This window comes from Apteryx rowi, unplaced genomic scaffold, assembly GCF_003343035.1.
Source record: "Apteryx rowi isolate R43461 unplaced genomic scaffold, aptRow1 scaffold_463, whole genome shotgun sequence".
NCBI lineage: Eukaryota > Metazoa > Chordata > Aves > Apterygiformes > Apterygidae > Apteryx > Apteryx rowi.
Genome location: NW_020450720.1, coordinates 182020 through 192892, shown reverse-complemented (window position 1 = coordinate 192892; position 10873 = coordinate 182020). Strand labels below are relative to the sequence as shown.

The 10873-nt window shown below is 36.6% G+C and overlaps 1 long non-coding RNA gene across 1 annotated transcript; it reads left to right on the top strand.

The window, feature by feature from the left end:
* The first annotated feature begins 441 nt into the window (after positions 1-441).
* LOC112971934 lies at positions 442-3849 on the top strand. The gene is made up of 4 exons (XR_003255509.1): positions 442-563; positions 947-1000; positions 1545-1659; positions 2918-3849. It is a non-coding gene; the product is annotated as an uncharacterized LOC112971934 (long non-coding RNA).
* Positions 3850-10873: the final 7024 nt, after the last annotated feature.

The window sequence follows — 10873 nt, the reverse complement described above, 5'->3', positions numbered from 1 at the left end:
AAGTAAATGTTAATAATAAATACATTTAAGATTTTCATATTTGACTTAAAATAACACAGTTGCCATATTTCAGAGAAAGAATGCAGTCTTTAACAGCCTAGCGAATATTTTTAAAGAATTTAATATTCACAATGTCATTTAAGGTTTTTCTTTTTCTGCTTCTTTTCTTCTTCTTTTCTTTCATTCAAGATTAAGTCTATAACACTAATGATATAGATCAAACAGTAAATGCTTTCCCTGGGTAAAACTGCAAATTTTCTAAGGAAATAAAAAATATCCTATATCTTAAATAAGAATAAAAAAGACACTGGAGAAGCATATAACTAAACTTACAAGTTATTTTCATGAAACGGAAGCAAATTATGAAGTGATAAGCTATAAATACTGTTCTTTCTTCACTTTGTCGCTACAGCGATTCAAATTCACTGAAACAGAAAGAGGAACTTCATCTTGCAATTCTTTGCAGCTTGTTTATTTTACATATACAATACCAAGCCACTGACTGCATGTATCTATGAGCAAAACCACTGATGGAAAACTGACCAGCAGATGTAAAAGAATAGGTATTCCATTATTTTAGTATAATCCATACATAGGCATCTAAAGCTTAACTAACTTTCCTATAAAAATGATTCAATTTTAAAAGTGGAGTAGTTCTTTCAAAATGTCACTGATAATGTCAAAACGAAATTATGGGAAAAAGTATATAAAACGTATTTTTTGTATATATCTACATAATTGGTGCCACCTAGAAGTTAAAATGAGACTGGAAAGTAGCAGTAAAATTTTCCAGCCATGTACCACCAGTTCATAAATTATCTGTGGAAAACATTGATTCTTCTGAGATGGAAATGCTGTAAACAATGAAGAGTCCTCATAAGTCTATTTGGCTGGCTTAGATGTGAAGACTGTCAAATCTCTAAGAAAGATTTTTTTTTTTCTCCAGGTTTTTACTACAGCTTTTGGAAAACGAGAAGTTTTTAGATCTTTTCACTTTGAGGTAAGTGGGACTGCTTTGATTAACTTCAGGTGCAAGTATTGGAACTACTAACTAGAGAAAAAAAAAATTACAAAATAGGTTAATAAGAGAAGTTCAACACAGTCAAAAAGACCTTAGGATGTGGAAGAAGCTGTAAATATTTCTATATTCCAAAAGGAAAAAAAAGGGGGGGGGGACTTTAACTTGGGGTTGAAGGTCAAAGCTTATCAGATTCTTATTCTGAGCTTCATAGGGAAGGTTGCCCCTGGACAGAATGTATACACAACTTCCTGGAAGGAACTTCAGTATTCTTCCCTTTCTGTGTCAGCGTGGAAATGATGGGAGATATTTGTATTTGTCACCTAAGAACTGTTTCTGCACAGCAGAGTAATTTATTCTAATTTAATACACAGGAAGCTCCCTTCTAGGGTTTAAATAAAAAAACTATAACTACTGAGAAGATGGTGTATACAGATCTAAGAGAAAGACTGATGGGATAAATTAGAGAAAAGAAAGGTAGAGATAGGACAGAAGCTACAGAAACTGATTACAGCACACAATGTAGTTTCTTTTTGAGGGAGGAGAAACGGGAAGAGAAGGAACAGCTCTGGGAAACTCCAAGAAGAGATACTCTAATTTTCCTTAAGAACAGATTTGGGAGTTGAGACAAGGAAAAAAAGGTAATAAACACATTTTTTTTCCAAAAAGGTTATACAAAGATCATTAATGAAGTAGAATGCGGGAATATTATCTTATCAGTTTATAGAGCAGAGTGTGTAACAGAACAATTTCCCCACAAAACCCAGTTTGTTTGTTTGTTTTCACACATTCAGCTTATCAACAGGTAGAAACAACCTGAAAGTGTGGAGGAGTTGACCTTTTGGGGGGAGGGGGGAGGTGTTAGGGGTTTTTTGTTTTCATACATTATAAATGTATACAAAACACAAGAGCATCTTACTGCAAGACTTGGAAAATATTGTTGTATTATTCTGCTCACTGGCATGCCATCCATGGAAATAGAGGAGCAAATCATGTGTTGTAGGAAGCAATACTATGACTCAACAGTTAGTTAGTACAATGTTTCTACAGAGAAAAAAACAGGTATTATCACTTGTAATTACAAAAGGACTTGAGCAACTCTTGAAACAGTAGGAGAATTAAATTTAACATTCTAGCCAAATTTTACTTTAGCTAATTGTATTTCTCCCTACAATGTCAGCTTAATAAAATGTAGTATTATTCCTGTATAAATAATATATTAGGTATAAAGCAATTAAAAATAGTTTCAACAGTCTACCCCAAAAGCTATAAGTTTTATGGAAAAAGCTAGATAATTACTTTAGCACTTATAAATGGCTAAGTTATAACATCCTGTGGCAAAAACAGGATTTGTTCCTGGAAAAGACAAAATATATATTAGCAAAGGTAATGAAAAAGCATTCAGTAATGATCTGGAAGCTTCTAAAATCTGGAAACATGAAGACATGCCGTCTGACCAACCACAATCTGAGAATCAATATACAAAAGATGAGCTACAGTATCTTCATTCAGTATGAAGAAAATACATTTTCCTAAATTAGAAAGTCTAGCACGCACACTAAAGATATTAACAAAGTCAGAATTTAATGAAGCCACATATTACCACATTTTTCTCTAACCTAGTCTGACTCGAGCAGGAATCAAGCAAGCACAAAAACAATTATTCTGATAGAAGCTAAGTGGTCCTCCTGCTCTTAGAACTGCTAAGAAAGCAGCTGAAAGCTTTTAATTTCTGCAAAGGTCTTGAAAAACTGTCTGCATCCAGAAGACTGCAAACCTTAGTTCTGCTAAAAAACTGAAAATCTTCACAGAGGAAGAATAAACCTCATAAGCTCGCTCTCTCCTCTCTATAACCAGTATCTTTGTAAGATGCTGACTACATTTAACTTTATTTTACAGGCACCTAATTACAAAAGTTCGTAATGCAGTAAGCTGGAAGTCTGTAYAGCCAAATCAAAGGCAAGAAATGTCAAAACTAAAGCACAACTGTACATGCAAAGTAGCAGCTGTGAAACCCACATGCTTGAATTCTATTTACTTTCTCACTGTAATGATACACAACTTTCCCCAATGTATAGGTTCAGATATTTTCTGAAGAGAGCACAAGAAAAAAAAAAATAAAAACCCTTTATCAAAGAGGGAAAACAAATAAGCAGACTTGTGTATTTCTAAAGGACCGCGTTCTTCAGTGTGAATTCACTGACATGATCTTTCTCAAGGTCACATCAGTTCCATTTAGTATTTTCTACATGAGCGGTCCTAGAGTAAACTGTGCTAGAAGTACTTTAAGCATGAGGCCAAATGGACGGGTTCTGAAATAAGATTAGAAAATGTAATATTTAAAATAGATGGCAGCCAGGGCACACTCCAGCTCTAAACATTGCTAAGTGTAGTTTAATTTGTGTTCGCAACAGTGAGAAATAATTCCTGTGGATGCGCCAGAAAACCAAGCCTTTTTTGGCTTACACAAAACCCAGGAAAGATTCAGAACATCGGTATTTCTACTAGCTCATTAAACAAGACAATTCAATTCATTCTGTGAAAGGGAGACTGACCATCCAATAGTAACAGGTGCATGCATTGTTAAGAACTTTTTTCTGAAATGTTATTTTAGATAAATTCTTAACAAGAAAGTAGATGGAGTTCTATATACAGATGTGACAACACATCTGGAACAGCTAGTTATTCGTACTATGACTAAAAGAGTGATGCAATATGTTTGAATTTTGTTGGAAGTAAAACATTTTTCTACCTTTTATATCACAAGAACATACTGTAAGGCATACTACAGTTCCCTTATAAAAGTGGAATCTCTTCAAACTTGAAATGTATTAACAATTTTATAGCACAAGCACTTGTAACTTATAAAATACTTTATCTTAATTCAAATAAATGTAATATTCTTACCAAAGTCTTTATGCCTTATATGAAGTTTATTAAATTATCATCTCAATATTCTGTGCAATTCCTAATATGACTATGATACATAAAAGAATTCTCATCATCCATAATACATTCTTCTGCCTTCTTCCTAGTTCATCTATATATCTGTATAATCATGTATATCTATATGATCATGCATCATCAGTATATGTTCATCTGTATGATTCCAGAACTGAACACGGAATTCAGGATACAGATGTACCTTGAACTTGTGCAACAGAAAGACTGTTTAGCGTTTTGCTGAGTTCGACTCCTAATAGTTCCTAGCATTCTACATAATGATGTATTACCTAAACTTTTTTCCATTCCACTTGTTTATGCTTAGGGAAGCACATAAAGCCCCCGTAAGAATCATGCTTCATATGCTACCAACCATCACAACGTAGCAATTTTGCAGCCCTTATTACAAAGTTTTACAATCTGAAAGGAAAACTAAAAGAAAAGCAAACAGTTTGATTTGCTTTCCTTTCTTTATAAAGAGTCGTATACATATGCTCCAGGGTTCTGAACAACATTTCCTTTTTCTTGAAAGGTTAATTTAGAAACCAGAAATATGTAAAATTAATTAAAACTCTGCCTTCAGGTATTAACTAAATTCACAATTTGTAAGCAAGAATCTTTCCCAGACACAGGTCAATGGTTTTGCATCATTTGTTATCTCCCTACATACAAAAAGTTCCACAAACTTAACTAAGTTAGCATAGTCCCTGTAAACTCTCATAAGCACTAACCTTTCCTTGAAGTTTCTAGCTTCTAGAGTTCTGAAAATAAGCATCGGGGCATAAAAAGTCCACAAATGCAATGCCATTTTTGAAATTCTAAAACAATACAGCTACCAGATGGATTTCCCAAGCCGTTATTCAGAGGACAGCAATAACACTAACACAGAACAAGCCAGTTTCACTCTGGCTGCTTTTGGAGAGAACTATGGAAACTTCTGGAGACTTTTGCTTACCTGGAGACAACTATGACTGTTACAGAGATATTGTCAGAGATTAGAAGTTATTTCATAGACCTGCTTAACTTGGGTGGACCATTACTTCTAGATTCTGCCAAATCAGTGGAACCAGCCACAGTGCAGGTTAATGGCAGCACACAGGTCCAGGATGGAGACCGCAACTTTCCTGAGTTGGATAATGTAGCCTGCAGGCATAGAGACTTCATGAGCAACCTGCAGATTTCTCGGCATCCATCACAAGGACAGAGTTTATCTAGGTCTTATCATAGGCCAACAATGTACAACCTCCAGACAATGCATAAATGCCTAAAATGATAAATTAGAAAATACTGGCACTGCAGAGAAATTGCTAGAAACATATAAAGAAGTGAAACTAAAGAGACCAAAAAAGACATTAGAAATAGAGAAAAGGGAGGAAGTGCTTGATAATTTGAGAAAGACAGTAAAACAATACACAGAGAAATAAGCCATGGTATCCTACAAATCTAGAACAGCAAGAAGAGACAAAAAGGAACTAAACCAGAAAGACAGAGTAAATAAGAACACCAGCTATACTCAATTTTTTTTCCATTCATTAAAAAAAAAAAAAGAAAAGACAATGTTACAATGAAATTACACATTAATATTAATTGTTTTATGTTTAAATTGCAGTGGATGTCTCCACTGGTCATAATGTCCAGTATCTTTCCTCTTTCTTGTATTAGCTTTCTGCTCAGCAGATGGAAAGCAAATTACTGATATCCTGCTTGAGACTATTTCTGCAACCAACCATCACTTTATCTTTCCAAACATCAAATTCTATCTAGCTTAACAATATCTGTCATCTAAACCATGTTGAGGTGCTACTGACGTTCTTCCAACTTTATTCTTCATTAAACTAAATAAGTTTCTGTTGTTTTAAGATTATTTATTCATTCAGTATCAGGCCCACTACTGAATCCAATATGGCCCTATACTTTCAGCTGGTCATAACTGGTCACTGCAAAAATTTTTGGGGAAACTGATAAAATGAAGACAAGGTTATTTTAAAGTGGATGAGAAATAAATTCTGCTTTTTAGTCCCAATGGTTATAAAGAAAATTATACAAAAACGTAACTGAGATGGTCCTTTAATGCAAGCCATATTAAATCCTTGGGTACAAAACTTACCCAAGCAGCAGAAGAGAAATAAAGTTTTATTATTACTGTTCAGAATTCCTTATGCAGCAGAGAAACTTACAGAAATCCTATCACTTTAATCCATTACTTCTTCAGATGCATAATAGTAAATCAACTGTATCAAAAGAAAAGCTGAGAAAGTAGAGAGATTCCAGGTAATCATCAGAAGCAGACAGTAGAAAGGGGAGCTGACAGCAGACATCCCTATTCATGTATAGGATATATTCCAACAATTTGAGGAGAAAAAGGTCCTTGATCTTTCAGGAGGAAGAAGCACTGAGATGTACTACTGCTGTTCCTCCCCAAGGGTAGGATCACATCATGGTTGTTCTAAGCAAAAGAGAGTTTTTGCTTGAATCAGGCTGCTACATCTCTCCTGAGAAACGTGAGGTTACTTATTTTCCAGCAACTGCTTAAAACTTTTTAATAAAAAAGAAATTTTTGGCAAAGTTTTCTTCTCATAACCACAAGAAAAAAAGCAGGTAAAATGTTTTGTTTTACCTGAAAATTGAAAGACTTTTTGCACAAACAATTCTACCACAGCATAACTGCTACTTAGCAAGTAGGAATTTCCAAGGCAATTCCTTTCACTGAAGACTAGGTCTAAATCTGTTTTCCCTACCCCTGAAAAACAATAAAAAACCCTCAAAGTTGTAAGTGAACACTTATTTCAACCACAGGAAGTAAGAATTTCTTACTTAATTTAGAATTGCAAACACTTGTACCTCTTTCATTGAAAGACTTTATAAGCATGTAGTCTCAATCTCTCTAACCACTGTAACACACTAGAAAGGCTAATTATATATATTTTGTTAGTAATCATCATTTTAAAGTGAGGAAGTCAGCAATGGGCAGATTTCAAAATCTGTATCCATACAGATATTCAAAATTCAACCAGATAAAGCCCTGAGCAATCTCAGCTAACTTTGAAGTTAACCCTGATTTAAGGAGAGGGATGGACTATATGACCTCCAGAGGTCACTTACAACCTAAATTATTTGATGGTTGTCTTAGCAAGTGTTTGAATCACTTATGTTTTCATTCTGGAATATGGTGAATARGGTCTAGATTATTGTGCTTTATGATACAATGGAGCCTATTTTTGCTTTAATATAGAAACATAGAATAGCTGGGGTTGGAATGGACCTTTGGAGATCATCTTGTCCAACCCCCTTGTTCAAGCAGGGTCAGCTACAGCAGGTTGCCCAGGATCCCGTACAGGCAGGGTTTTGAATATCTCCAAGGATGGAGACTCCACAGCCTCTCTGGACAACCTGTTCCAGTGTTGGACCATCCTTACAGTAGAGAAGTCTTTTTCTTATGTTTAATCTGAATTTCTTGTTTCTCAATTCGTGCCCGTTGCTTCTCGTCCTGCCACTGAGCACCACTGAGAAGAATCTGGCTCCATCTTCTTTACACACATTGATAAGATCCCCTCGAGCCTTCTCTTCTCCAGGTTAAGCAGTCCCAGCTCTCTCAGCCTCTCTTCCATGAGGGATGCTCCAGGCCCTTAATCATCTTTGTGGCCCTTCACTAGACTCGCTCCAGCAGGTCCATGTCTCTCTTGTACTGGGGAGCCCAGCACAGGACACAGCACTCCAGGTGTGGCCTCACCAGGGCTGAGTAGAGGGTCACCTCCCTTGACCTGCTGGCAACAGTCTCCCTAATGCAGCCCAGGATATCACTGGACTTCTTTGCCACTAGGGCACATTGCTGGCCCGTGTTCAGCTTGTTGCCCACCAGGACACCCAGATCTTTCTCCACAAAGCAGAGAATACACAGATTTCTTATTTCAAACAGAGTGAAGAACATACTCAAGATCTAGATTGGAACTTACATGCAACATGAGCAAAGTTTGCACTCTGCAACATTTGCATTTCTTGACTCAAAGTTCTCCTAGCATAACTAACTTCAAAAAAAATATTTTATTATATAAATTCATACAGTTGTAAGGAGATGTTTAAGGATGAAAGTTCAGTATTATACAGTGCTAACCACAGAAAAAACTTTTATTGCTAGTAGTGAAGACTCAAACTGTAGGCTCTCCTTTAAACAGTAAAATATTTCCATCTTCCAGCAGAGAACATGATTACTTGAGCCACCTGAACACACTCCCAACTAGCTTGATGACTTCAGGTCAATCACAACAGGCAGTCAAGGCCAGAGAATATACTTGGCCAGTTCCCAGGCCACAATTACACTTGCTCTTGACTGGTAAATTCCGCAGCCACTGGGTTCCAGGCTGTTTTTTCACCTTCAGAAATTACATGGGTTACTATGAAGTTACTATGCCACACAGAAAGCAGCTCCAGCACACTATCAGTTACTTCAGCAGCCCTAGGAAAGGAAAGCTTCATTTTCTGAGGGCTACTTTAGAAGATGTCTTGAAAGAGAAAACACCTACTGGATTTGAATGTTCCATATGATGTCACCACTACATGGAGATAGAAGAAAAGAAAACCTGACAGCAACTACAGGGTTCGAGTACTTCTGAAGACCAATCATCAGAATGAAACATAAGCACACGATACTCACTATTCACTGAGATGACTGACAACAGGAAGTCAACTCAGCAGTAAACAAATGCACGCTATTTTTAACCAAAATGTACTAGTGCAAGATCAAAAACTTTAAGTTATATAAACAGCTGAAGACTGAGTACCTGTACAGTATCTAAATGAAGTCTCTTGTATTGAAAGGATAATGAACTGGTAACAATCTAGGACCAGAATTAAAATGTCTGCTCCACCAAATCTTCCTGAAATATATATAATCTTTCAGTCTCCATTCCTTATTTGTAAAATGAGGATAAAAGTGCTTCTCTACCCTATGATAATTACAAGAAAAATTTAATAATTAAAAGAGAGATAGGAAATACTGAAAACGATCCTGAAACAAAAGTATTTAAATATATATATTTTTAAATTGTACTATCAAAACATCCTGACTAATTTCACACATAGTTTTTCCTTTCTGTAAAAATGATCCAGTCATCACTGATACTTTCAAACTTGTGRGACGTCCCTCCACTATTTTCTTCAAAAAAGGAAGATTATGGCTACCTGAAATTCATAAATTAAAGATTTAAAAAAGCAATTTTAAACAACTGAGATTTTTAGTCAGGCTACTTAAAAGCCTTTCCTACTTAACTAATATCCATTTAATTTAGTTCTAGAACAACTGGAAGGAAAGATTTAACTAGAAAACTATTCTTCAGTTCAAGGTATAAATACATCAAGGTATAATACATCATATTATTGTATTATGCCAAGCAATCCTCCAGCAAAAATAAAATATTTCATATTCCTATTATCTTAAATAACAATCAGACAGACCTTTCAATAGCTCTTTTACATAACCTGAAGAAAAAGATTTCAACTCTCCCTCCCTTTTCAACTTATCTACTTACAATCATAAAAATGGAGTTACCATTAAGGCAATGAACAAAACATACATGGTACATTCAATCAGGAACATAAGAGCAGAGAGGAAAAGTCTCAAACCTATACAGGTTTGTTTATATTTGGAGATAAGGAGCCCTAAGATGTTTCAGGTTAAGAGAAAAGCAACGACAGTATGCAAAGCGACCTAACAAATCCCTTGCAAGTGCAAGGATACAGGAGACTGGCCATGCCCTTGGTCTGTCCTGTGGCACATTAACATCGTACAGCTTTTAATCTTTCATACAAAATTAACAGACTCATCTTAAGATACTAGGCAGCTGAGCAGGTACACTATCTACCTTCCCAGACTAAAGGTTTATTATGTGTTTCCTATAACTATGTGAGGCTCCATCCTGAGATCAAGTCCTCTATAGTCCCACATGCCTATGTAATGCAGAAGATGTAGTTTATTTATACGGGGCCTCTGAAGAGTAGCATTACATTCAAGATATGTAATTTATGGCTTAGAGTTTTATTATAAAGCAACAGCATAGAACACCTAGACTAAAAAACTGACCAAGCTCATGTCACAATATGTGTATGAGCGTGTGTGTGTGTGTTCATACATATATACACAYATATATGTTTAGATAACATATACGTGTATATATACAGCACGTGGTCCCAACTAGAGCAAATCAAACAGTCCATGAAGCAACAATCAGCGTAGATTCAAGACATGAAGAATGGGTCTAAAACAACAAAAAATGAAGATGCTTTATCACAAATCCACATATACCTCTTCTCCTAAACAGAGTGCAAAAGGGAGAGGGCATAACAATGGGGGCCTGCCCCCAATAAATCTGAAAAGCAGCTTGTATAGAAAAAAATAACTACTAAAAAAAAATAATTCTATGCAGATTTAAAAATAGAATTGCTGGACCACTACTTCCGAATATGAAATAAATCATCTGTAAGTGAAAGTACAGGCATATTTTTTCAGCGCCAATAAGCCATAGGGAGACTATGCAATTCAAACGACGGTCAGGAGATCCACGGAACACCTAAGGTCATGCACTCAGTTGATAAAAGCCCACATGACGAATTTCAGCCAGAATTTTGTGACACGAGCCAGAGCCACCTAGGACAGGCAGGGCCAGAGATGCACATACCGCTCAGCAGCATTTACGGGGCTCAAGGGGAACGGCGCAGGCTCCGAGGGTCTCCCCCGGGTCCAACACAGGATTTTTTACACTTCACGCTGCCTCAAGGGCCGAGACACCCCCCGCCCCGCTCTCACAAAGGAAGGGGAGCCGCCGGGGCCCGTCGCTCCCCGCAGCCGCGGGGCACTGACACCCGAGCGGCCCCACCTGCCGCCTCCCCCCGCCCGGCCGCCCACGGCGGGGGGCGCGG